This window comes from Dipodomys spectabilis, unplaced genomic scaffold, assembly GCF_019054845.1.
Source record: "Dipodomys spectabilis isolate Male_0828 unplaced genomic scaffold, ASM1905484v1 ptg000061l, whole genome shotgun sequence".
NCBI classification, from domain to species: Eukaryota; Metazoa; Chordata; class Mammalia; order Rodentia; family Heteromyidae; genus Dipodomys; species Dipodomys spectabilis.
In genome coordinates this window covers 2,644,076-2,671,967 of record NW_024870738.1, presented here as the reverse complement: position 1 = coordinate 2,671,967, position 27,892 = coordinate 2,644,076, and the positions used below count along the sequence as shown (strand labels likewise).

The following is a 27,892-nucleotide window of genomic DNA, read 5'->3' as shown; positions in this document are numbered from 1 at the left end:
GACATGATGGATGGTTTGCCATCTTGATTGTGGTCACAGTTTCACAAGTATAGGTTTAAATCCAAACTCATCATATTGCACATTTTAAGAATTTGTCATCCATGTGTGTCAAGGATACCTGACAGGAGCTGCAAAAAACATAAATAGTCCTTGTTAATGTTTGCATCAGGAACGGCCCTCTGAATGCCCAAAAGGCAATTGAACTGAATTTTTTTTCCTTTTCCTTTTCTCCACCTCATCAGAATTTCAACAGAAGTAATCAAGTAAGTACCCAATTAACTTGTATTAGGAAGCACATTTATGCTTCTCATAAAACATTTTTGTAACAGAACTCTGATCCACAGGACTTTTGCCTTGTAACTTGCTTTTCCATTCCCAGTTTGCTCAGAAATAATTTATCATTCACCCAGCAAGTATTTATCATACTGTTTTTCCTCCAATGAATCTTTTTTCAATTTCCTATGATGTGTAAGTACTTAACTATCAACCTCTTCTCTGTAAGGTGATCTTAAAATTCAGTGAGCAGGTTTTTTCTTCCAACATATAAGTCCCTGATAAAATGATGGAGAGCCTCCGGCCTGTGAAAGAAGAAGAGAAAGAGTTTGCAAGGCTATGGATAGACAAAACATTCTCTGTCAAAGAAATCCTGAAGTTTTGCACCACAGAGAGGCTCAGATTAAAAAGAATGTCAATTCCTACTGATTTTTCCCTTGTTTTCCATCCACCCACCTACCCACCCAACAAGCTAGCTTTAGCTTAGAGCCAAGCAATATCATAAACAGGAATAAGTGCTTAGAGAAAAAAAAAAAAACAGGAGATGTTGATCTGTGGTCTATATTGATTTTCTGTTTGGTATTCTTTCTGTGTAGACTTTACCTTTGTTTCTTTTTCCAGATGGTGTACTTACTGTTTGAGCCAGTCCCATGGGCATTGTGTGTTATGAGTTCATATTCACACCCTAGTCTCTTTGGTGTGTGTGTAGGGGGGCACAGTCCTTGAACCTTTGTTTTTTGTTTTGATTTTGATGAAGGCTGATTCTCTACCACTTGAGTCATAGCTCTACCTCTAGCTTTTTGGTGGTCAGTGGAGAAAAGAGTCTCACAGACTTTCCTGCTCAGGCTGGCTTTAAACTGTGATCCTTAAATCTTAGCCTCCTGAGTTGTTAGGATTACAGGTGTGAGCAACCATCACTGGGTTTCTCTTCCTTTCTGAAATTTGTTTGGATCCCCGTTTCATCCTCAACTGCATCCTTGCTTTTTAGAAATCACATACATATAAAATCACCTTTCCCCCATGAGCCTAGTAAAGGTGTGACTGTTAACAGAGACAATATAATGTCTACACACAATAGTCCCAAGTTCTAAGACTGGTCCCTGGCTTTACAGTCCTCTAGACATCAAGATTGCTGATGAATCTCAGAGCCTCAGTTTCTTTATCTGTAAAATGGGGCTGATAATTCCAATCTATATTTATTCTGAAGCCCCAGGATTTTATTGGTGCCAACCATATTTTGTTAAAATTTGGAGAAAGACTTGTGCCCATCTCTGAGTAATTGGTAAGCAATGAGTTCTTTTGACCCTCATTGTTTGGTCAGCTCTTTGCCTTGGGGAAAATCTTAGATTCTTTTTTTCTCTTTGTCATATATATATATATATATATATATATATATATATTATACATGGTACAAGACTTTCATTATGACATTTTCAGGCCTTTTTGTAACTTCATTTTATGGAGTTTTTATTTTATATTTTATTTTACAATGCTGGTGATCAAGTCCCAGCTCTAACATTGAGCTATTCTGCCAGTTGAGCCTCGATTCTTAGAACATTACATGGGTCCTTTTGTCTGTGTTTTTTGTTTTGTTTGGGGTTTTAGGGTTTGTTCCTTTCTTGTTTCTCCTTGGATAATTTACTAAATTTCTAATCCTATGGGGTATTGGCTGGAGAGACACCATTTTTTTATTTTTTTATTGCAAAGATACTGTACAAAGGGGTGGCAGTTACATGAGTAAGGTAATGAGTACATTTCCTATCAGGCATTGTTATCCCCTCATTTGTTTTTCCCCTAACATCCCTTCCCTTCCTACCTCCTCCCTCTCTCCACCCCATAGTTGTAAAGTTTGTTTTCAACATAGTGTCTTGTACATGTCATTGTTACAATGGGTCCACCTGTATCCTTGTTTTGGCCTTTTGTTATTTCCCTTCCCCTCCCCAAATTAGAAAAATGTATATACAAGATGCAGAGCAGTGAAAACAGGGGTTATACCATAAGGAGAAGAACATACAAAAGAAACAAAAAAAATTACACAGTACATTAAAAACAACAGTGACAAAGATAAAACCTCTTGTGTCCCTATCTTGGGCTTCATTTCACTTAGCATCATCTTATATGGTCATATGTACATAGCTTTTGACCTTTTCTGCTTGTCTGGTAAGATTATCCGAGACATATACCTGTTATTGCAAATAAGGGAAACCATGGGACCTATGTTTCTTTGGCTTACTTCACTTGACATAATTTTTTCCAAGTCTTTCCATTTCCTAACAAATGGGGCAATGTCATTCTTTCTGATGGAGGCATAGATTTATAATTCCATTGTGGAGCATCTGGGTTGGTTCCATATCTGAGCTATAGTGAATAATGCTGTGATAAACATAGTTGTGCTGGTAGCTTTAGTATGTTCTTGTTTGTGATCGTTTGGGTAAATGCTCAAAAGTGGGATTTCTGGGTCATAGGGGAGCTCTTATGTATAGTCTTTTGAGGAACCTCCATACTGCTTTCTGAAGTGATTGAACAAGTTTACACTCCACCACATCCCCTCCAGCATCTGTTGTTATTAGATTTCTTGATTATTATAGTCATTCTAACTGGGGTGAGATGGAATCTCAATTTAGTTTGATTTGCATTTCTTTTATGGATAGAAAAGTTAAGCATTTCTTCATGAGAGACACCATTTTCTATTGTTTCTATAAATAATAATCTGTTGATCTAATTCCACAAAAGACCTCTGGGGCATTTTAGCCATTTCATTAATTGTGTTTAATCTAAGACAATGGGGAAGTCTGGTGGTTTCCTTGGAAATACCCAAGTTCAGTGATTTAGGTCATGGATTTTCTGCAGCTGTCACAGAGGGAATTATACTTGAATCAAGGGATTGAAAAAAGTCCTGTTAGTTTTCACATCCCTCTAATTACTTACTAATAAGCTAACTAGTACTTTATGCCTATGAACACCACAGCCCAGATTGAATTGGCTTCTCTCTGCTATTCCTCTTGTTTATCTAGAATGGTCTACAACCATGATCTTCAGAAGATAGTATGAACTACTTCTATGATTTGATTAGCTAAATGTCTTTCCATTATTACCAAGAATATTCTGAAACAAGCCTAAATGAGTGGGTGGAATAAGCTGTTTCCTGCCAACCAGCTCTCTCCCAAGTTGGGCAATTGATAGATGAAACCACCTTTTCTCTTGGTTGTAAGACTTATTCCTAGAACCTGTGATGTCATGACAATCAAGATATCTTAACAAGCACATAAAGAGAGAAAGAGCGCTTGTTCTAAAGTAATTTTAAACTCCAACAAAATCTTCCTAAATCATCATCCACATATAAAGTGCAGTGACAGCAAATCTACCAGGCCATTTTATATTTTCAAACACCTACTTAGGGATGCAATGGCAGCTCACAGAGATCCAAGGGGACAGAAAACTCATCAGCCACCTGTTGAATTCAAGAGGATGTAAGCATTTCCCTCAGATAAAGAGGCCTAGGAGATGAATTCCCTTCCATGTGTAAACATCAAGTGCTCATACCTATTGTGGGGCTGAAAATAGGCTTGAAGTATCCTCCCATTCACCCCTAGTGGGAAGAAAAAGAGATCAATCAGGATGCAATGTGGAAAGTGGAGAAGCAAAAGAATAAAAGGAAGGACCCTTACAATGCACAGGCAGGGGACAGATGGATCCCTTAAGATAACATCCTGAAGCCACTCACTAATGTCAATTAGCTTTGTGGATTTTAGATATGATTTTTTTCTACTTGTCCAATACTGCTCAATGATTCACACAGACCCATAGGTTATTGTAAACCACTTCCTATCAAGTGGGGTGTTCACACTTTCCCTTCATAACAGAGCCTCAGGCCCATTCTTCGTCCATGATGAAGTTGTTTAACATGGACTACTCTAGACTCTCCTATTCTGTAATTCCAAGCTTCCAGATAGGTTGTGGTATAGAGGCCCTGGCAAAACTACCAGCATCAAGGAGCTTATTGAGCAACTTGGAAGAACAGGGAGCAGCTTAAAATGCTATGGGGCTACTTGAGGCTCTGTCTGCACAACCAAACAAGCTAAAAAGGGGAAAGATATTCAGTTAAAAGCCTGTGACTTTGGGAGGAGAGAGGTCAGTAAGGGGAAAAGTGGGAAGAAATGAGGGGGTGGGATAACATTCTTCAAAAAGAAATGTACTCATTACCTGACTTATGCATCCGTACCTCACCTATACAATAAAACTGAAACTTTTAAAAGCCTGTGACTATGTCTACTTGACACCAAATTCTTGTTTTAACTGTTTTCCTTGCCCTTCTATTAAGCAGTTATTGTAACTAAATTGACCTCTTGTGACTGCTGCTACTTTCATTGCAGAATATGTACATGGAGAGAATTGTGTCATGGAAATGTGCTGGCTAAGAATTGGGAGATGAGAAGTGTAAGAGTTACAAATGTTTTATAGATCTGAAGCAAAACTGGAAGGAGTCAAGGATTTTTAGTTCCATGGCTAGTTCCATCATTTCCCACCCCAGTTTAATTACTCCTGATCATGTCCAAGTTGAAATTCAGGCTGAATTCATCATGGGAAGTGGCAATTCTTGTACCGAGAAACTTTCCATTATAGATAAATAGTGTTGGGAGAAGGGGTTCTTTTCAAATTACTCTTATATATTACTGAGGCCAGAGGTCAGCATAGAGATAACCCAAAAGCAAAGCAAACATGAGTATAAAATCAGACTGTGCTCTCTTACTGCAGCTTAAACCTGCTCTCTGCATCCTTCTTGCACATAGTATTCCAGGTCCTGGTCCCTCCGTTGTGTTGCTACTCCATCATCTTCACTTGGTCCTGAGTCCAAGCTCCCTGGCTATATTGTCAGTCCCAGGACTCTTTGCAAATTGATCAGGAGTGATAGTAATAGTTATACCAATACCATTATGATTGTGCATCATCCAGTCACTTCATTCTGCTCATGACCTGTGACATGACAATAAGATCTCAGTCATATACACTGAACCTGAGCCTTAAAGGCCTCCTCTATTGCTCTTTCTCTTTGACTACTGTGCAGTCAGCAGAGGGCTTCTCTTCTTTGCTGCAACCCAGGAATTAATCTCTCACCTTTCCAGGGCTTTGGACTTGCTGACTCTCAGCTCAAGACATGTTCTCTTGTAATTTTTTCCCATCTCTAGCATCACACTTCTGCAATAAAGCTTTTCCAAACCACCCAAGGTATTGTTCCCTCTCCAGACGCTCCCTATTCCCTGTGGAACTTACCCTTGCTTTCCATTCTTGGTACTACTCATACTTGGAAATGATCTTTGCTAATTGTTTAGTTATTGTTTAGATTTTACTCACCCAGGACAGGGACTCTGCTTGACTTTTCCAGGCTGTATTTATTGAATGAATAAATGCCAACATACATAAGCCAATTGCCTCACATTGCCTCTCTACTCTACCCAGGATTCAGCTTAAAGATCTTCAAGTCCTGAAAACTCCTCAATTCCCCCCACTACACACCACTTTGTCATTATCTCCCTCAACTCCACCTTCCTACTTGCTAGACTTCTAGCTATATCTAAATCAGCAGTTAACACTCAGGAAGGTAATTTCCTCTTTGAGTACTTTGAAGGTAGGACTGTGTCTAACTCATGATGCTGATCCATAGCATATGCTCAGCCCATGTGCTTAGTAAATCCTTATTGAATGTGCAAATAAATTAATGATTTCATAAAAGGAGCTTATTAGAACAGCTGATAGCCTTTTTCCAAAAGAATTTTCAGCTTCATCTTTTTAAAGTCAACTTATGTATAAATATAATAAGAGCAATAACAAAACAATCATAAATATGTCTACAAAGTAGTAAACCTTTCCAGGCACTGGTGGCTCATGCCTGCAATCTTAGCTACTCAGTAGGCCGAGATCTGGAAGATAAAACTTCAAAATCAGCTTGGTCAGAAAAGTCTATGAGACTCTGTGTTCAAAATAACAAGTATAAAAGCTTACTGTTATTAATTCTACTTATTCTAAATATTTAATCTTTTCTGTGTGCCAATCCTGGGATTTGAACTCAAGGCCCAAGCACTGTCCTTGTGCATTTTAGCTCAGGGCTAGCACTTTACCCACAGCACTTGAACCACAGCTCCATTTCTGGCTTTTTTGGGAAGTCTCATGGACTTTTCCACTTAGGCTGGCTTCCAGCTGCTATCCTTAAATCTCAATCTCCTGAATAGCTAAGATTACAGGAATGAGTCACCAGCTCCCAGCCACATATTTATTGTTATATTTCATTCCCCCAGTAAAAGATAATGTCACATGCTCAAACCTTTGTTTTGCAGTATAGTTTCTTTCTGTTGTTACTGCTATATATAACAAGCACAATTCCTGTTGTATAGTTCTCTACCTAAGTAAATATTAGCTCGAGGTCTAGGATGGTAGTACATGCCTGTAATCTCAGCTGTAATTCAGAGGATCATAGTTAAGTTAATCCCATGCAAAAATGTTAGATCCTGTCTGAAAAATAAAAGGACTTGGGGCACCTGCCTAGCAAGTGCAAGGCCCTGTTTTCAATCTTCCCTACTGCCATGATGATGATGATGATGATGATGATGATGATGATGATGATGATGATAGTAATAATAAAAGAACAACAGTCTGGAAGTACAATTCTTTGATCCAAATTCATGGGAGATATGATCAATATTTTAACATATACAGCAGAAAGCTATCTGTCAATATGCTAAAACTAAGAAAGCTCATTCCAATGGGATATATTTATATAGAACTTGCACAACAATCAGCAAACTTTCTATAAAATCCAGTGAGTATCATACCATTTGTAGACTATACTGACTCTGTCTCAAGTACATATTTAGCTGCCATTTTAACAGGAAAGTAGCCACAGATAATGTAGCATCAGAGTGAGTAGATGTCAAGAAAACTTCATTTACAAAAAGTTATAACGGGTTAGATTTAGCTATTTTAAGAGTAGCTTTTGCAGCTACTCAAAGGTCCAAGGAACACTCTAACAACAAAGAACTGTTCCAAATGGAAAATGGAGAATTCAAAGATCACCAGATTCTGTGGAATATATTTTGAACTTCCCATACCTTCATATATTCCTTAGACATCTCATTTTAATAGATGCTTTGCATCCCATTCTGTTGTACCATGATGTACCCGATTACTGTCCCTTAAATAAGAATTCAATATATTTCAAATTTTCTTTTACTACAGTTGAATATGATAAAATGTCTTGTGAGAAATCTTTGTGAGGGGGCTGGGAAGATGGCTCAGTGGTTGAGTGCTTGCCTTGCATGCCTGAGACCCTGGGTTCGATTCCTCAGCACCACATAAGCAAAAAAGAAAAAAGCCGGAGGTGGCGCTGTGGCTCAAGCGCTAGAGCGCTAGCCTTGAGCTGAAGAGCTGAGGGACAGAGCCCAGGCCCAGAGTTCAGGCCCCACCACCGGACCCCAAAAAATAAAAAAAATAATAAAAAAATAAAAATAAAGGTCAGTATGGATGGACTTTAAAAAAAAAAAAAGAAATCTTTGTGAGGATTAGCTCATAAGAAGAGAGAAAAATGGCAAGTTGTATATCATACACTAGAACACACACAACATCATCTCAGAAGAAAAGAAATGACACAATTAGTGAGTTAATTAAAAACTGACTACCCACTGTGTAGTATCTTCAGATAACAGACAGTGTAGCTCCTGGGCATTGAAAGCTCTTCCTAATGAATAAAAAAATCATCCCATGATTGGCTGAGAGTTATTGTAGCTACTGATCTGTCAGAAGCTGAATCTGTATTAATTCATGGAGAGAAAAACCAAGGCCCTACCCCAGCTCTGATATTTTAACTACCCCAGGGAGAAGCACATATGGAAAGGTCACTGTGTAGTAAACCTCCTATGTCTTTTGTCCATTGTCCAAAAAAAGATGAAACATAATGGGAGTCTGTTTGAAGTATCCCAACTCCAAGATTCTAATGAGATGAATAAGACAGAAGATGACAAGCCATAATCAACTTTTTGCCACCATTTTGAACAAGGTCATAATTCTCAGAACTGACCCCAGGAAGGGGGAAGGTTGCTGGGAACAGCACACAGGTGGCAGAAGAAATGGATCATTCATTTTCAAAAAGGAATATCTATAGTAATCAACGATGTTATTGTGTGAATTCTTTTTTAGGAGAAACCAGAACAGATAAATCATTTCAGCCTCATTGTCTGTGGAGACTTAGCTACTAAAAGTGAGGAGAAAGGGAGAAGTAGAAAGATTACTGCAAGCACCAAATGTGTGGAAACAGTCAAAATGAATTTTGATAGATAGACTAATTAAAGTCAATTTTATCAGCTCAATTTATTTTTCTTGCATATTGATAGATATTTTGCACCAATATCATTTCAGTTAAGAGGTAAAATAGAGATAGTAGTAAAAAGGGGCTTTTAAACATAATCATTTTTAATGTCAAACATAAAAATGTAAACTTTAAGCAGGATCTGTATTGTACTATGAGTTTTCTCAGAAAGGATTTATAGCTGACAGTATGAGGATAATGAGTTTCTTCTTCCTTTCTTATATTTGTTTTGTTGTCATGGGAGTCTGTGTTTATGGGGAAATTCTGAATGTATTTGCTATAAGGAGCTGTCTCTCATTTCTTAGACCAATATTCTTCTAAAGCAAAAAAAGCTGAAAGGGAGTGGGTCTACTGAATGGGAGTTAGTTAAGCAATAGCAGGTTTAAAATTAGATCCAATCAGAAAGATTCTATTGGACAGTCAAATCACTGTCTAACACATCAGGAAGAATATTTTAATTTCATTCAAATAGGTCTTCTAATTTGAAAGACTATCTGAAATCTTATAATTTTGGAAACCATATGAAGAATGACTTCCTGACAGCTACCCACACAGCTATGAGAGAAGAATATGTGTGGAGATTGTCATCTAATGGTCTTGGATGTCTCAGAGAGTCATGTTCTTGAAAAAGCTAAATGTCCTTTCTAAGCAGGAATAGCACCAAACATAGCAGTCCCTAAACTGAAGTGGTAAGACAGCCACCATGGCTCCACTTTGTCACTTATATTCTTGTTTTCTGTTTCATCACAGACAAATACTGTCTTTAAGAGTGGTTGAAAGGGTTATGAGACATTATGTAGCAAACATCAACCCTGTGTCCAGTGTTCAATAGGAGGGACAAGTTATTTCTGCTTAACCTTTGTGCCTCATCTAGGTTATTGCCACTAGCAACTGTGCATATGGAACCAAAAGCTTACCTAAACATGGTCCATGAATCAGTTAGGGTGCTGCTTAGACATGCCCAGGAGTAATTGCAGTCCATGGTTGCTTTATCAAATCTCTCTGATAACTGAATGGCAGTCATTCCTGATTACTTACCATTTGTGGTAATCTGGTCAATTAAAAAATATCAATTCAATATAATTTTATACTATATTTTATAATATACTACCATGTATATAGCACTTGATCCAATACTATAAATACAGAAAAAAGTGAAATATGGTAGAAACTGGACCCCAACAAAGTACTCATATAATAACAGTGATTTGGACCCCTCAATGGAAGGAGAAAAATTAGAAAGCTGATGGCAGAGATTTGTATTCGCTACAGTACTTCGTAGAGTTTTAATATAACATTGTAAAGAGTGTGCGTTCATACTCTAGTTTTTGTTGTTTCATTTGTGTTTTGGCCATGAAAGATATTGTTTTTAACACAATTATATTAAGCATAATAATAGCTAAATGCATTCAATGCTTGTTTTATGCCGGTCATTGTGTTAGATGTTTTGCATGCATGATCTCACTTAGCTCTCAACAACATTTTGAGACTAACATCATTCCCATTTAAAGATGTGAAAATTAAGTCACAGAATACTCATGCCACTCCATACATCCTGGATTCATGAATATTACCACTGGAATCTCTACCTGTTGCCAAATATTTGTTTCCCTATACTGTACCAAGTAAAAAGTACCTGCCTAATCCCTCTCTGAGGTTATGAGAAGGACTATTATTTCTAGGCTGAGATGGAATATGAGATTTGACTTGGTTAGGGAAATGTAATGAATGGTGGGAGACAACAATTTTAAGAAGGCCTGCTAGGGTTTTCCTTTTGGAAATAAATGGTGAAGAGTGCAGAGAAGTATCTCGATGGTACTGGAAAGATGTTGAATACCAGTCAATATGAACAATCTGACAAGAGCTATATTCAGTTCTACCCTGAGCATGTGTCAGAGATGAGACTCTGTAAGTTTAATCCAGACTATGAAATTCCAGGACAATATATAGTTAAGTGAGGCTACCCAATAACCTTCTTCTCAACAAATGGATTTCCTAAGCCTTCAGCATGAACTTCATCCAACAAAAAGACATAAGGAGACACCATATTTGTTACCACCAAGTGTCCTGACTGGCCTTGCACCCATCCTAACAGTTGAGACTTGTGCCTTCCTTGCATATACCAGGTAAGATGCACAATGTTAAATTTGAAAGTGTCCTACAACAGGCACTTGGTCCCTGTGTTCAATGGCAATTGCAAAGAAGGAAAAAATATCATGCAACTTACTGACCTATAAAGTATACTCCAAAATCTCTAAACCATTAAACTTGAGATGAAAGGGAACAAAGCATATCTGTTCCCTTTTTTGCCTCTTTTTTACTTCCTTGTACACTGTGTCCCACCAAGAGGAATGAGCCAGTGCTTTCACTTCCAGTGTAGTGTAGGAATGGTCTGCTCAGAACACAGCATTGAGATATAATCTAAGTGTGTGAAAAGATCTGGCTAGCGTTCTCAGTAGTAACAGGTCACTCAACAATACTGCACTAGTTACAGTACTTACAGTCTATGGGGATGGAGAAGGGGCAAATGGGAGGAGAGAAGGGTCTTCTAGTTACCTAACTATTGAATCAGTACAAATAGACTCTCAACAATATCAGGCTTGATATTTGAACTTGAGAAATGACTTTGAGAATATAGTTGAAGAGACATGAAACCAAACCCCAGAAGTTAAGTAATGATAGGCTAAAGGACATAATATTGCAGCCTTTCATTGCTAGGAGAGTGGCATCACTGATCATTGATATGGCACAATGGTAATGAGATTGAAAACTTGGGATTTTAATCCATATTTTCCAAGTGAGAAATTCAATAAATTTGCCAATGATGCTATTTATGTGGGTAGACCATTTCTTGGGTGTACAAGTTTTCTTTCTCATTTTGCCCTTTTATTCCTTTATCATGAATTCAATCTAATATATTTAATTAAAATACCACCAATTCTACAGCTTCCTATATTGCCTTAATTCTCACAACCACAATATGGCATAAAATATTACTACTGTCTCAATAAAAGTGAAAAGACTGAAGCACAGAAATAGTTAATTAACAGAATGAAGCACACATCATCAGTAAATGGCTAAATATAAATTTGAATACTGTGTGAAAAGAGATTCCAAGTTTCTTACACTGAACAAGTCTAGAATTTTTGAATATTGATCCAGTGTGCTACCCAAGAAATGTCTTCAGTTTTCCATTCTATTTTACATACATCAGCTTAGCCACAGTAATAGTCTTTAAAAAAATGTTCCTTTCCAATATCCTGGCTGACCTTACAGACAAATCTGCCAAAAAATGTTTTCACGGCATTGGGAGCAAAGTTGGAAGATGAAGGCAGGAGTCTAATTCCTTTGATGAAGGATTATAATAGCCTTGGTAGCCCTTGGCTGGGAGTTGATAAGAAATACATGCTGTGGGGAGATCTCTGCTGAATGCTTATTCCTGTAAACTGTTTTAATCTCCAGACAAGCAAAAACATACACAGGAATGAAGTATACACTGCTTGTTCCATGTTATATCTAAGGAGATAACCTGGCACTTAGACCACAAGCACTAACATACCTGCAAAAGCAAGTATCCCACTCTTCTGCCTCCATCCGTTTGACTATGCAGCAAGGCCATAAGCTTGTGTAATATGGAGGAACCAAGAGTGCTGCTTCCTTATTACAGCACAGGATCCTGCACCCCTACCCCAGCTCTTATGAAACAGCCTTGAACTTCACAACAGGAAGTACAATCCCTGGCTGGTAAATAGAGCCTTTCCTTCCTTTTCTAGTAGGCCTCAGAACTTCCTTATCTTCAGTTCCAAATCCTTCTACAGATGTTTACTTAGGAATGAGGGTATTTCTCTCCTTTTAGCTGTTTCAGGACTCAGCATCATTTACTTCTCATTTCATAGTCACCATAAGCAAAGGGGAAAGCCATAATATCTCTGTTGTTCTTAGGAAAACTTTGAAATTGTGAGGGGAAAAGACCCATCTTTCTTTTCTAAATATTTTGAGTTGGAATCTATCAACATCACATTGCCGTTGAGTTGGAATTTCCGTTTTAGCTTACCCCTGGCACACCCTGTTCAACACGGAACCAGAGAGCCTGAATCAGGCTCTACTGTTTTGTATATAAATCGCCACCAAACGTAATAGAAAGTGTAAAAAGAGCTCTATAAACAGCGGCTCTAAATCAACAACCACATTCCATGCCAGGCAAATGAGAGCTGCAGGAGAGGAATTCACCTGTGATTATGCATACATGAGAAGAGGAGTCTAAGAAGGCCTTTAAAAAACTGCAGCTGCTATACAATTCTTATGTCCAAGAATGTGCCAGATTTTCTATGGACACGTGCATTTGTTTCCTCTAGCTGCTGGAGCAATTTTCCCCAAAGCAACTGGGTGAAACCAACACACATATTTTATCTTATGTTTCTGTCACTCAGAAGCCTGACAAGAATCTCGCTGAGCTGAAGAGCAAAGTGTTTGCCGGATTGCATTCCTTTCCTCCCCCCTCTCTATCTCTCTCTTGTCAGTTGTGGGGTCTGAGCTCTGGGCCTGGGCACTGCCCCTCAGCTCTTCAGCTCAAGGCTAGTGCTCTACCATTTGAGCCACAGGGCCACTTCTGACTTTTTCTGCTTATGTGGTGCTGAGGAATCAAACCCAGGGCCTCATGCACGCGAGGCAAGCACTCTACCACTGAGCCACCTTCGCAGCCCTGCTTTCTTTTTATAGTGATGAGGCTCTACTTCCTTGCCTCTTGCAGCTTGTGGCTTCAATCCCTCCATCTTCATAGCCAGCAAGACCGGGGAAAGTTTCTTATGCCACCAAATCTCTATATCTCTCTTTCATAGTCATATCTTCCTTTTCCACTTTTAAGAACCCTTGCCATTTACACTGACACACCCTAATACTCTAACACACTAGTATAGTCAATCACCCTAGTTTAACCTGAATTCCATCTGTAATCTAAATTCCCCTTTGCCAGATAACATAACGAAGTTCATAGGTCCTGGGGTTCAAAATATGGATCCAGTCCTAAATTAGGGAGCCATCATTCTCTCTACTACAAACACGCAATTACCTTGTATTTTTCTAATAGCACAGGGTTTGTTCTATTGTTTACTGCAAGGAGACCTTCATATTTACTAGGAATTTAAATTCAGAAAAAAACATTCTTTTATAATTCACAAATTTCAAGCAACGGCCACACGATATAGGCAATATACTCTATGGTCATTTGTTTTCTTAGTTCTTACTATTTTCTCTGAAAGACTGACAGAGCAGATGATAATATTCTCATCTCCAGCTAGGTGTTTTAGAGCATGCCTGTAATCCCAGCAATGAAGAAGCAAGAGGATTGGGACTCATAACAATGTGTTCCCAGTGAGGCCCCAGGGGAATTGCTATGCCTCTCCTCTACAATTCCCAGGAACCCTTTGCAAGCCATTATGACTGTGCACACCTACTGTGGTGTATGTGTATAAGCCTCTCCACTCAATTGGAATTGTTTTTGTAAAAGGCATGCTAATTGAATGCAATATGGTATCATGGATTGGTTCCTGAAATAGAAAAGACGCATTCCTAGAAAAACCAATGAGGGTCTGGGAAGGTGGCTCAGTGGTAGAGCGCGTACCTTGCATGCCTGAGGCCCTGGGTTCAATTCCTCAGTACCACATAAGCAAAAAGAAAAAAGCCGGAAGTGGTGCTGTGGCTCAAGTGGTAGAGTGCTAGCCTTGAGCTGAAGAGCTGAGGGACAGCGCCCAGGCCCAGAGTTCAGGCCCCACGACCAGACCCCCCAAAAAAAAAGAAAAAGAAAGAAAAAAAGAAAGAAAAACCAATGAATCCCTAATAAAGTCTGAAGTTTAGTTTATACTATTGTATCAATGTTAGATTCATAGTTATGACAAATGCACACTGGACATATAAGTTGTGATCATTGGCAGAAACTAGATGATGAGTATATAGGAACTTTTGTTTTTTAATTTAGTTATCACATATATTTGTGTTTTATATGTGGGAACTCTACAAGATTTCTGAAAAATCAAAATTATCTCAAAATGATATGTTATGCCAACAAACAAAAACAAACAAAAAATGCTCATTTGCTGTAAAGAAATCACAATGTTATGAGTACTACCAAGAGAAAGAAGAAAAAACAGATTAAACTTTTCTCTTCCATTCTCTGCTCCTCCATCCAGAGCGCTCTACAATAGCTCCGTCTGTTGGTATCCACTTACATTGGAGCACATCTGGAAGTGTGGACCATGAAAAGCATAGATGATTTTTAACTATTTCAAAGTAGCCGTGAGAAAAGTAATTCGAATTAAAACTGGAGGCATTGTGTTGATTTCAGTGACTGTCTTTTTGGGAAATAATGGTATTTGCCAAAACAATATCACAACTCAGAAACTTTGGGCCAATGTTAACAAGATTATTCCTGGCAATGTCCAGTTGCTCTCCACTCTACTAAGGACATCCAACTTGCCCAGCAAGGCTTAGCAATGGCACACTGTGGTAAACTCTGAGATTTGGTGGAAAAAGAATGCTTGCCTGCCCAATTCCCTTTCTCAAGGCTACGAGGCTATTATCACACTGAAGCTCCCACTGAGCTAGGGAACTGATCTTCATTTTCTCTCCTATGCCTTATTAGGATTCTGGAAAATCTTTCTGGTAATTGATTAAAGAGTCCCACCTCTGTGTGTCACTCTCTTAGTTCAACTTGGAACAAAAGAAACAACTAAAAATTCCAAAGGTGAAGAACAACCTTCTGAACCACTGATTTGGTGGTCCAGCACATTGTATGTGTGCTTAGCACACTTAGGGAGAGTCTGACTGCTTCAAAGTGAAAGAACATTGATGGAAAGCCTTGAGTAAACAAGGATGAAGGAACCCTAAAAGATTTTGGCATATGCCAAGCAAGCCAAAGTCAGATGTGTATTACCACTCACCACCCCTTCCTCCCAATGCTCGTCTCATCTTACCCAATCTGTGCTACATGGTGCAAAGTCACATATTGTCATGAAGTTTGAGTCACCTGAAAACGCTGAGCTTGGCAACACTGGTTTTTGCCTCCTTAAGAGTAAAGAAAACAGTTACAGCTTTTGTCCACTTAGAGGCAAGGCTTTAGTGTGTTTCATATTATTGTTTTCACTTTCTCTGAGAAAGAAAAACTGTATTTGCTTAAAAAAAATACTTGGGGAGCTCAGTGTGCCCATGCTGAGTCAGATCACAATGTGAAGGCTTCACTTTTCCATCCTGCGCTGCCTTCCAGGTCCCTAGGACATACATTCAGATTGCACAGCGATAGCCAAGATTGAAACCATAGGAAGGCATGACAAGCTGGTACATAGACCCAATGGGTTGGACACTAGAAGGAAAGCTTCAAAGGGAGCATATATGAAGGTCTACTCTCTACAAGCTGGGTCTGTAAGCTATCTCACTCGTTCAGTCATTCCTTCCTTTGGAATAGCTCAAGCAGAGACTCTCAACCGTGGGCAGCAGCAGCCCCTTGCAAAGGAAAAGCCCTGAAAAGACACTTGCTGTGTGCTATTTTTATTTCATAGTCAAGGACAAAACCTTTCATTTGCAGACACAGGCTGAATCACCCTAGCAGCCGAGATTAGTACACAGGAGTCTCTGGTGAAGGAGAAGCTTTCAGAAGTATTTGTACAGTGACAACCCTTGCTCACTTCTCACCACCTAAAGTCATAGACCCCAATACTCCCCTTTTATAGCTATAGCATATGCCCTGTGTGGTCTTCGATCTAGAACTTTGTCAATCTGGTCCTGGCTGTCTGCTGAACTAATCCCCAGTCTGAGCCATCTTCTTGGGCCCAGATAATTACCTGCCTAACACTGTAATTTAGCTTTGGCATTGCTGTTTTATAACCTTTTCTTTTGCAAGTTGAATTCTTTCAAGAAAGGAGAGCATTTGGAGAAAGAAAGAAAAAATGCAAGCTTTAACAATGAGATTCCTTTTGTAATTGTACTAAGAAACCAAAGCAGAGGTGCCTAGACAAGGTAATACTTCAAGGGTAACCTGTGGACCAGCAAACTCAGTGTCTCCTAGGGGCTCAGAAGAAGTGCCCTACCTAGACATCTCAGATCAGAATCTGCATCTTAACAAGGTTACTGGGTAAATCATGTGTACAATGCAAGTCGAAGGCATAGTTTTCTCTATGTGTCACTAGGCAGAGTGCTGAGTACAACATGGATTAGATGCTCATGACCGCTTACTGCCCACATGGTTGGCTGAGTCAACTCTTGACAACTTTCAGTCAAGTGATAAATCAACTCTTTCTAATCCTTGGCTACCAATGCTGCCACCGTAAGTTAGCATTAGACCATTCATTTTGTATTTTAAAATAGAATTTGTTTAAAAAAAAAAAACAATTGCAAAGGGAAGATATGACAGACTCCAACATCTGACTATGGTATTTCATTTCCAATGTGAGCAAGCCTAGAATTGAGACCAGAGGAAAGAGCAGTGGTCTGGGGTCAGAAGAATTGGGATTTAGTTGTAGTGAGCTATGAGCTATCTGGAGATTCGGAGAGGATTGACTCGGTCCTCAGTGCCTTAATTCATGAAGAAGATGAAGACTAGATTTAGTGATCTTTGCAATGATAACCCATATAAAATAGCATGGATTCCACCTTCTCATTCTGCCTCTGTCCCCTTTGCTCTATTTTACTTTTCTCCAAGGTGCTTAGTCAACATATGACATATTTCTTTGTTTTGTTGGTTTTGTATGTAGATCCTCTTACTAGAGTGCAAGCTTCTTCAGGACAGTGACTCAGTCTTTTAGTGATCTGTAAGACCTGAGACAGTCTTAAGCATATATTGAACTGTCACAAAGCCATTTCCCCCATCACTAATATTCTACTAGAGAACCACTGAGGACTTTTAAAAAGGATTTCCACCTAGACCCATGAAAAAAGTCAACATTACTTATAAAATTTATGTGACGATTCTGTTGCTTCATCTTCTCATCTCCACCCATTGTCACATTATGTCACATTATGTTAATTTCCCCATGAAGTCTTGAGTGCTTCCTGAAAAATCTTTATGTTTATGTTTTCTTTAGCCCCTCTCACACTTCTGATGAGGTTTTCTATTTTTCTGTATGCATGTTATCCCTTTTCCTTAGCTATTCTTCTCTGAAAAAAAAATACACTTTGGGGGTTGGGGGTAAGTGGTTTCAGTATTTAAACAGAAACAATTCATTTTCCTCTACTCAGAAAAAAATCCCAAGAAAGCATAGAAAAAGGATTCATGTTAGGTAAGAAACAACTATTTCCCAATGCCAGATACTAAGGCTCAGGCCTACAAAATGCTGACTTTTACATGCATTCTTCATTCTTATAAGATGTAAAAATAAAAACCAGAAGAATGGCTTGGGATGAATGGCTACAACTAAAGATGGAAATTCAGGAATGCCCAAAAAAGGAAAAATTCCACTGTGATGATGTCATATGTTTTCCTCAGCATTTCCTCCTCCTGTTTCAATCCTTAACCTTTCTCTTCCCCTCCTCCTTACACTGCCAATCTCCATTTTTAGATGTCCTTGATTGGTTTTTGTCTTTCATTTAAAGGACTGAGCGAGCCTTATGAAAACTCATGTAGATCATCATTTTCCTGCAATTAATTAGTCAGGGTTCCTATGAATGCCAAAAGTACAAACATATTGTAAGTAATGTGCTTGGACTCCCTTGCTTGATAAGAAATAATGGGAACCAATGGTGGTGGACCATGCCTGGCCCTAGTGTCATGCATTCCACCTCAACAGTTATTCACCTCATGGAGCTGCTCCTGAGATGGACTGCATGCAAATCCCAACTTTTCTCTGTTTCTGAAAGGTATTTTCTTTCATTTAATGTTAGATTATTTTATTTTATTTCTTTGTGTGTGTGTGTGTGTGTGTGTGTGTGTGTGTGTGTGGTGTGTGTGTGTGTGTGTGTCCTCGGTATTGAACTCAGGGCCTGGGCACTGTTCCTGGGCATATTTTGCTCAGTTGTTTCAGTCTTTTTAGTAGTTTATTGGAGGTCAGAGTCTCACAGACTTTCTTGACGGGGATGGCTTAGAACAGTAATCCTCAAATCTCAGTCTCCCGAGTAGTTAGGATCACAGGCGTGACCCACCAGTGCCCAGCTCATTTCATTTTTCAGCAGGGATTGAACCCAGGTCCTCATTCATGTTAAGGGCCTATTCTATCACTGAGGTAGACTGTCTTTGGTAGTCTTTAAGACTGGGAGCAAACCTCTCTGCTTCCAAGGGCTCATTGCAAACCTCTGCTCCAGAAATTACCCTGATTTGTGCAGACATGGCCATTTTAGAGGTAAGTGGGTTGGTCAAGGATTAAGTACATTCACATTCAACAACCTTTTGGTTCTCTATGTTCAACAATGTCTCTTATTCTCTCTCCCTTTCTCCCTGTGCTCCCCTTTCTCTCCCTCGCCTCATTCTCTCTCCCCTTTTTCTTCTTCTTGTTAGTTTTTCCCTTTTGGCAGCTGAGCTTTGAGCAGTGATGTTTTTTGTTCCCAGAGAGAATTCCCAACAGAAAAGAGGTGCACATTGCTTATCTAACCCCAAGCAGGGCTCTCTTTTTGTAGGCTTCTTCTGCCCACTCACTGCTTCTTATGAAAAGGCATTTAAATTCAAAATTCACGAAGTCAGAAGTGAAACAACCTGACTTTCAGTTCTCCTTATCCATTTGCCCTTCTTAAACATGGAGGAAGCCCTATTTGGAAATGTGTGTGCGTACCAACACTAGGAGTAAAGGGCACTGTGCTGGAAGTCACAATGACACACTGGCCTATTTGTCAGAGACCTTGAGAGATAACAAGGATTGGGAGAGGCCTGGAAAGAACCTAACTCCAGTATATAATTTTCTCAAAGAAAAAAATTAAGCCCAGAGGGAGTAGCCTGCCCAAAGTCACATGGCTAATTAGAAACGAAGATGATTTTCATTGTGTCTTGACTGTATTTGGGTGCAGCTACCATGGTATCCTGAACATGGACTCACAACTTCCCCAGCAAAGTCAAAGAAACTTGCAATCCAAATGACTGGAGCTACTTGCCGGTTCTTGCATCCTCTAGATCCCAAAGCAGGATTCTTTTTTTTTTTTTTTAAAGAATTTTTGCATATGTTTGTTGTACAAGAGGGGTTTCATTGTGACATTTTGATACATGCCTATGATGTATCTGATCAAATTCACCCCCTCCATGACTCTCCCTCATCTTTCTCACCTCCTTGCAACAATTTTAAGGGATGTCATTGTTTGATTCACATACATGCCCAAAGCAGAGTTCTCAACAGTACTTTCCTGCAGAACCTCTTGCACTTCCCAATCACTTCCATGAAATCATGGTTAGGTGGCATTTGCATTCTGTATCTGGCAGTCTGTGGAACTGAAGTAGTAATGAGATTTGGGAGCTGAATTACCTGGGGTATTTTCATTATGGGAGTAAGGTACCGGGGTCATCACCAGTTAGCGGAAGTCTCTCAAAATGAGCCCCAAGGAAAGCATCAGAAATGTCACCTGATGTGTTCCAGGGCCAAGATGTTCAAAGCAAGATTATGCTGGCTATGTGCAAGAAACAAAACAAAAGTCCTAAGTGTATCAAAGGGCAACTTTTGTACTTAGAATTAATGAGACCTTTGCAACAATGTGGACCAAATGACTGAAAGTAAGGGGATAAAATGACACCAGAAAGAAAATACACAACTGACAAGCAAACTGAAGGTAGAAAAAGAGGGCCACCACATTCTCTGACTCTTCTATTAGCCAGAAGCTCCTCTTGGGACCCCTATCCATGCAGCCATGTGGCTCTGATGTTCCCCTCCGGAGAGAATGGATCTTTGGGAATTTTATACACATCGGAAAACTGAAGAACTTTGCAAGGTTGAGAAAAGAGAAAGCAAAACAAGTTTCAAATGAGAGGCAAAATTGACAAAGATGGAAACTTGTTAATTAAATATTTCATTAAATTCTTACCAGATAGAGGTCACTTTATACTAAAAGATAAAACAAGTTATAACCCCCCAAATATTTGTTTGAAAAGTCAATTCAATGTCTCTTCCCAGGCAGAAGAGAATGGACGAAGCAATAAATAAACAAGTTTCTGAAGCAAGCCCTATGAGAGAGAAAAGATGGCCTAATTCCCATCCACTGAATGTGGCAAAGCAATTAAAAGACAATGCAAGACAGCACCCAAATGCTTGGGTGAACTCAACCAGAGATTTACACCTGGGGATCTCAGACCCATTGACAATGCAAGGATTATAGCAGGGACTGAGAAAGTCTTTATCAAGATTATATTTCCCCAATCACATGAATATAATTCCTTACCTACCAGATGCTTGCCTTTCCAATATGTTTGTTCCATATTTTTATTTACATCATTAGTTGTACAAAGAAAGGGGTTTCATTTTGACATGTCCACATATGGTTATAATGTAGAAAATATACTCCTTCCTTTCCCTTCCCAAACCAATCTCAAAAAGTTTCATTGTTCCATTTCCACACATGTACATATTTTGAAGATATTCAACCTCCTTCATCCTCTCTGTTCAACCTCTCCCCTCCCACCAGTACCTACACCTCAGGGGGACCTGTTTTACATTCTTGTCATTCATTTTTTTTATTGTATGCTAAATTTTGAAACATGGGAAACAGCAAGAAATTTAGGGCCAATCAACAATATAAAGTGCACACAAGGAGAAATTTCGGGGTTTCCACAAAGGAGAATGAGCATAAAACGCCCACTCTTTAAACAGGAGGGTTTTAATTCCTCAGCTAATTTCTTTATGGCCTCCTGCTCTCATAGGCTTCAATTGGTTTCATAATGGTGGCTTAATTAGAAGAGCAAGAGAATGAAGCTGAGGTTTGAAGGCAGTAAGAATCATCACAATCTATGCGGAGTTTCTTTCCAGCTCTGACGACAAAAAAAATTAAAAGCTGATATTTTTCTGTGCAATACACAGAATTCAGAAAGAGAACTATCTTAACAACTTTGGGGCCTTATTTCCAATCTAAATGGAGCAAAACATTGTCATATTCATCTCAGAGACTGGAAGTACAGTTTAATTGAATTCATCCTCACATTTTATGAGGTTCTTTGAAATGTTATAAAAGACCATAGAAATGCAAATGATTCGCAGGAAGTAGAAGAGCTACGGCTGCTTGGCGACCCTGGCGGCAGAGGCGGATTCTTTCAACAAATCCCCCGAAGCACAGAAAAAAGAAAAAGAAAAAGAAAAACCTTTGAGATATAGGATCTTCTGAACTCCGCCCTAACTTCATTTCAGATGGAAGGGCTTGTTGGAATTCCATCTAATATTATCCGACATAGAAGATGCACAGATTCAGGATGTGTAGGGTGAAGACTTATTTAACAAAAACGAAAATGACCATTTCTGGTGGTCTGAGACACAAAGGTGACTAAAATGTAGCTGCAGTCTCCGTTTTGCTTGAACTTGGCTTGGATTCAAAAATCTTTAAAGGAAAAGGAAAGCAAAAACCTCGCCAAATCAGGAGTAAAAATCCCCAAAGCACTGTTTAATTTTTCACATTCTCACCGAACTTTTTTCAATTACTCTATTTTATGTTTTCTTTTCAAAACATCACATGCAAGTATTTGTCTAGCGAGAATGCCAACAGAAGTTTGTGTGTTTAACCGCACATTCCTTTAAAGAGCTATAACAAATGGATTTAAATCAGTGATATTTGAGCTGAAGCCTTGAAATTCATGGTTGGTCGGCCTGGACATGCTTTTCTTAGCTTCTGGAGTGCTTGGTTTTTATTTACATGTGTTTCTGCCCAGCTTGCTGCTGCTGCTGCTGCTGCTGCTGCTGCTGCTGTCAGAAAGAGGAAACACAACCCCATAGCTCCAGTTCCCTCCTTATTTGAGAAATGGCTGAGATGGCTCCTGGGAAAGGCTCAGGCTTTTGAAAATACTGTGGACTGCTCAGACCAGTCATCATAGCAACAACAGTTGCTGCAGTTTCTCATGCCAAATTCAACATCATTTTGATTTGTTTGCTCCCATTTCATATCCAAAAAATAGAAATAGTTATTTCTCAACCCTTTATGATTTAGTGTCTTTTCCTCTCTCTCTCTCTCCCTTTTTTCTCTCTCCCTTCTCTTCTCTCCGGCCCTCTCTCTCCCCCCTCTCCTTCCTTCCCTTCTTCCCACCTACCTCTTCTTAAGATAGGGCCTCGACATGTTCCAGGCTAGTCTTAAACTTACAATCTTCTTTTCTCAGCCTCCTGAGTGCTGGGATTACAGGCATTCACTGCGATGCTTGGCTCTTAGCCAGTTTTTAGAAAAATGTATGGGCAGGCATTTTTGTTGTCTGAAGTGGGGGGGGGGGGAGCACTAGTCCAAAAGAGTGCAAAAGATTTCACTTCCTTTTTTAAACTTAAGAACACAGAAAAAGAGCAATTTGAAAATGCTGCTGGGGAATAGAGTCACTTCCTGATTGCTTTTGTCAAGAGAACCCCTGTTGTCTGACATGTCTTCAAATAGAATGAAGAAACACCATTTATTTCGCCTTTCATGTTTAAATAATGTGGGGTTTTCATTTAACATCCTTGCTCCAACATTCCAGGGACTCTCATAGCTAAAAGGTTGGTGCCGCCCTGGTTAAAAGGTATTCAGGGTGTTTTAAAGATTCCTTCTATGGACAAGCTGCTTAAATGGCTCCGATAACTCCCAAATGCAAAGCTGAGCTTTGCATAAGAGCCCCCCTAGAGTATTCTTCTTGACAATGATACTACAACTTGTACAAATCATAGATATGACATCGGTTGTTCCTTCAAGAAAAGTGCCACAAATGTTCAGAAGAGAGAAAAAGGGCACTCATAAAATAGCAACCCTCCAATGTGAGAAGTTAATATCTCAAGATATTTGCTCTCCGATTCTTAGCATAATTCACAATATACATTGGCATCACAAACCTCCGGTCACATCCACCACCTTTGCCCCTACAAGCCTCTTTGTTTGTTTGTTTGTTTTTTAAAAAGATAAATCTTGACTGTAATGTGGAACCCAAGAGAATAAGAAAGCTTTTATCTCCCGTTTTGTCGCTGCTGACTAAAAAGAAAGTCAGCTGAATCTGATGGGGGAAAATTGCAGTCAGGAAACTGAGCGAGCAAAGCCCCTTTCAGGAAGTGTGTAGGTGACACAGAACACTCAGTACAGAGGTAAAAACATGTGACTGCCTGGCTGTAGGTCTGCCTTCCTGAGAACAATTTGACCGTTTTCTCCTCCAGTGGATATAGAAATAAGAGGAGTAGGCCCGACAGTGGACTTAGAAGCACTCCTCTTAGAAGCATTTGGTAGGTGGGAAACTGAGTTAACCTCATTTGTGCAGTTACCAATCCACTCTTGCTCTTTTTCTAGAATTAAGCAACAAAAATACAATAACGAACTTTATTCAATTTTTACCTATTTTGTTTTGGAATATGAGAAAGGCATATGGATATCAATACAGCTTTGGACAAAGCTTGTCCCAAGATTTGTAGTCTTGGTAAGCCTCTTAAGACCAGAGCCCTTTTATGATTGACTTGTTTGTTTTACCCATAGGTGTCCAGTGAATTAAGTGGGCTTGAGATTCTCCCATCTCAGCCTTCTAAATACACATAACTGGATGAATAAATAAAGAAAAATATGGATGATGAGCCCATGGAAAACCAGGAGTCTGCATTATATTTCTGCAATTTGCACACCTGAATATGTGGAAATTGCTGGATGTTTTCCTCCACTATCCTGCTTTCAGTCATTGGTGGTGAGAATGGAAATATTACTTACAGAGATTCAGAGCTAAGACAAAGAAATCATGTTCCACCGTACAGGCAGGCCCTTTGCTTCTGGTACTGCCCTATTAAAAACAGTATTTCATGGAAAACTTAGCAGGATTTGGATCTGTCACTTCCAATGGTTTGCTAATGTATGTGACAATAAGAACTAGAACGTTGCTGTCTATTGATGTCACTTACTCTCCTTTTCCCTGTCAATCCTTCTCTGTCCCTCTGCCATTTTTCCTACCTTTCCCATAAAGGTTTAGAATAAGTCCTCATTTTGATAGACACTTAGGCTTGCAGTATTTGTTAAGGCTTGGTGGTATATATCTGTAATCCTAACACTTGGGAGGCAAAGGCAGGAAGATAGAGATTGAAGTCGGACTGGGTTACCCTGTAACTTCCAGGACAGCCTGAGCTACAGAGTGAGACCCTGTCTCTTCCCCCACCAAAAGAATTACACCCACCCTGCTAAGAGAAACAAACAAACAAAGCTAAAGAAACTTTGATAGAAACTCCAAGAGCCCAATACATTGGCTTATCTGGAATTCCAAAAAGACTGAGTTACTGGAGCTGCTGAGTGGCCCCAGCTCCCAGGAATTTTCTTTCTGAGCCTCCCAGACTCCACCCACAGCCACAGCAGTCACTGTGAAGAGGCTTTCTCAGTCAGGCTCTCTGCCCATCACCAGGCAAGAAGCCATTCTTGGGAATAAGATGACAATATACTGAGAAGACAAAAGCCTAGTGTGTGCATGTTTCTGTCTGTCTCATTGTTGCTAGTGGGAGGCTGTTTGGAACTGTACATTCTCTACATATCAGGATGTCTGTAATCATGGTTCCAGAATTGCTGCTTTTCATTCTCAAAGACATGAGAAATTTTAGAACCCTGGTTTTGTGGGGAGAGATGGAGAAACTTCTTGTTCTGAGGGTTTTGTTCTCTTTTTTTTTTTTTTTTGTCAGTTGTGGGGCCTGAACTCTGGGCCTGGGCACTCTCCCTCAGCTCTTCAGCTCGAGGCTAGAGCTCTACCAATTGAGCCACAGCGCCACATCCAGATTTTTCTGCTTATGTGGTGCTGAGGAATTGAACCTAGGGCCTCATGCATGTGAGGCATGCACTCTACCACTGAGCCACCTTCCCAGCTCCAGTGTTTTGTTCTTGTTTTTCCTCCCTCCCTGCATAGAAGAGCTAGTGCAGGCTTTTAACTTGAAACTAAGAAATGACTAAGAATGCTATTTCAGTGCAGAAATTACAGGTGCTGGATTAAATATTTGTATTTCTCCATTTCCTGACCGGTATTTTATCAAGATCTTTGCCCAGTGTTCTTACACTTTGACTTTCTCTATTGGTTTCATATTAACAGAACTTATCTGAGAGTGGGGAAGAAAGGAGGGGCCACCTGGGCAAACCAAATGTTTGTCATATTAAAGTAATTTTGTGGGTAACACTAAAGGGAAAAATCATTTGGTTAAGCAAATTATTTGCTTTTAATCAAGGCAATGAATTTACTAAGAATTATTAAGCAAGTATTTCTGCATAGATCTAAATTCAACTAACTTTTTGAGGGCTTTTATTTGACATGACTAAGATTCTCACATATCCCAAGGGGATAAGAAATTAGACTTCTAACTTATAGTCCAGTTCAAAAAGGGCAAAATATTTCAGGCAACAGCTCTAAACACAAATCAAAATTGTCCTTAGTCCTAGAAGAGCTGTAATTAAAATACCAGCTTTCTTGCAAAATGAGGCCTCAGCAATGAAAAGAATTAGTAAGTTTTGTAGATTCCTAATTACAGAGAGGAATTTTAGACTTACCCCCAGAGGTCCTGACATTACTACTTTAATTTATAGTGTTTTTTTAAACTTTTACTAGCCAAATGAAAGTTTTAATTATAATCAAGCAACTCTTCATAAAGAAAAATAATACTATTGGTTCACCTTCCATTATTTTCTGTGCCACAGGGAATATTTACCCACACTGTTCCCAACCAAATATATTTACATAAAATTTCTTTACATAAAACTAGGGCTGAGATTATGATTATGGAATCACACAATATTCACAAATCCAGGTGAAAGCTTGCACAAATGGAAGACAAATCTCCAATATATAAACAGTCTGTGTAATAAAAGTATGTGAGGTACACTGAATTATCAAACTAAATCTATGTTGAATACTTAGTATTCATTTAAAAGATGGTATGTTTTTTATTTTAGCTTAATTTCTTAAAGAACATTTTATATTCAAATGATTTTGCATTTATAGAAAAGTTGCAAAAATAGCACAGAGTTTCATTTATCCCTAACCCAACTTTTGCCATTGTTAATATTGTATATCTGCATCATACATTTGTCACAACTAAGAAACCAGCAAAGAGAGATCATCATTATTATTAAAAAACTCAAGAACATGTTCCAGTTTTACCAGTTTTGCTGTTATATGCTCTTTCTGTCCCAAAATTCCTAAGATATCACATTGAATTTAATTACCTCTCGTCTCTTCTGCTTCATTTCTTTGTCTTTTTACATTTTTTCATGACCTTGGTAATTTTCACTATCAATCAAGCATTTTATAGGATGTTCCTCAATCTGGATTCCTGTAAGTTTTTCTTATTAGACTGGGGACATAGGGTTTTGGAAGAGGTGACATGGCCTACTCGTCAAAACATATCAGAGGGTACCTGATATCAACATGACATGACTGATAGCATTACCTGTTATCATTTAGTTAAGGATGTAGCTGCCAAATTTCTCCACTATTTTAATGTTACTTGTTTTCCCTTCCCTTTCCATAGTTGATTGTTCAGAAGGGAATCCCTAAATCTAGCCCACTTTGGAGTCCCTCATAGAGGGGATAATATCTGCACACATGATTTATCTGCTGAAAAAGACTTCCCATTATGGGAAGGAAATGCCTTTTCTACTTGGACTTTTAGAGAGCAAATAGGAAGTGACATTTATGTATTCATGGGAGTTAGCCAGATTTTTTTTTCTTAAACAATGTCATTTATTGTAGTGTTGATTGTCTTTAAATAAAAAATATTGTGTTGACTTAAGAGTTGCATCTATACATGATCTGTATTTGAGTCATTTTAAAGGGTGATGTTTTATACTCTGTGCCAATGGAAATGTAAATCCTTAAGAGGAATTGGCAGCTACTATTTTTCTTTTTTTTGGGTCCGGTCGTGGGGCCTGAACTCTGGGCCTGGGCGCTGTCCCTCAGCTCTTCAGTTCAAGGCTAGCGCTCCACCACTTGAGCCACAGTGCCACTTTCGGCTTTTTTCTTTTTGTTTATGTGATGCTGAGGAATGGAACCCAGGGCCTCAGGCATGCAAGGCAAGCGCTCTACCACTGAGCCACCTTCCTAGCCCAGCTACTATTTTATAATAATTCCCTATACAGATGAAACAAATGTAATCAGCACCAAGAGTACAGACAATAGTAAAATGTAATGAATAAATTAGGCTATAACTTTTA

At 39.0% G+C, this 27,892-nt stretch overlaps 1 long non-coding RNA gene across 1 annotated transcript; it reads right to left on the bottom strand.

Annotated features, from left to right (window-relative positions):
• LOC122108552 lies at positions 1-22,933 on the bottom strand. Its single transcript, XR_006147590.1, has 3 exons — positions 22,815-22,933; positions 489-578; positions 1-128 (listed from the first exon to the last, which is right to left on the bottom strand). It is a non-coding gene; the product is annotated as an uncharacterized LOC122108552 (long non-coding RNA).
• Positions 22,934-27,892: the final 4,959 nt, after the last annotated feature.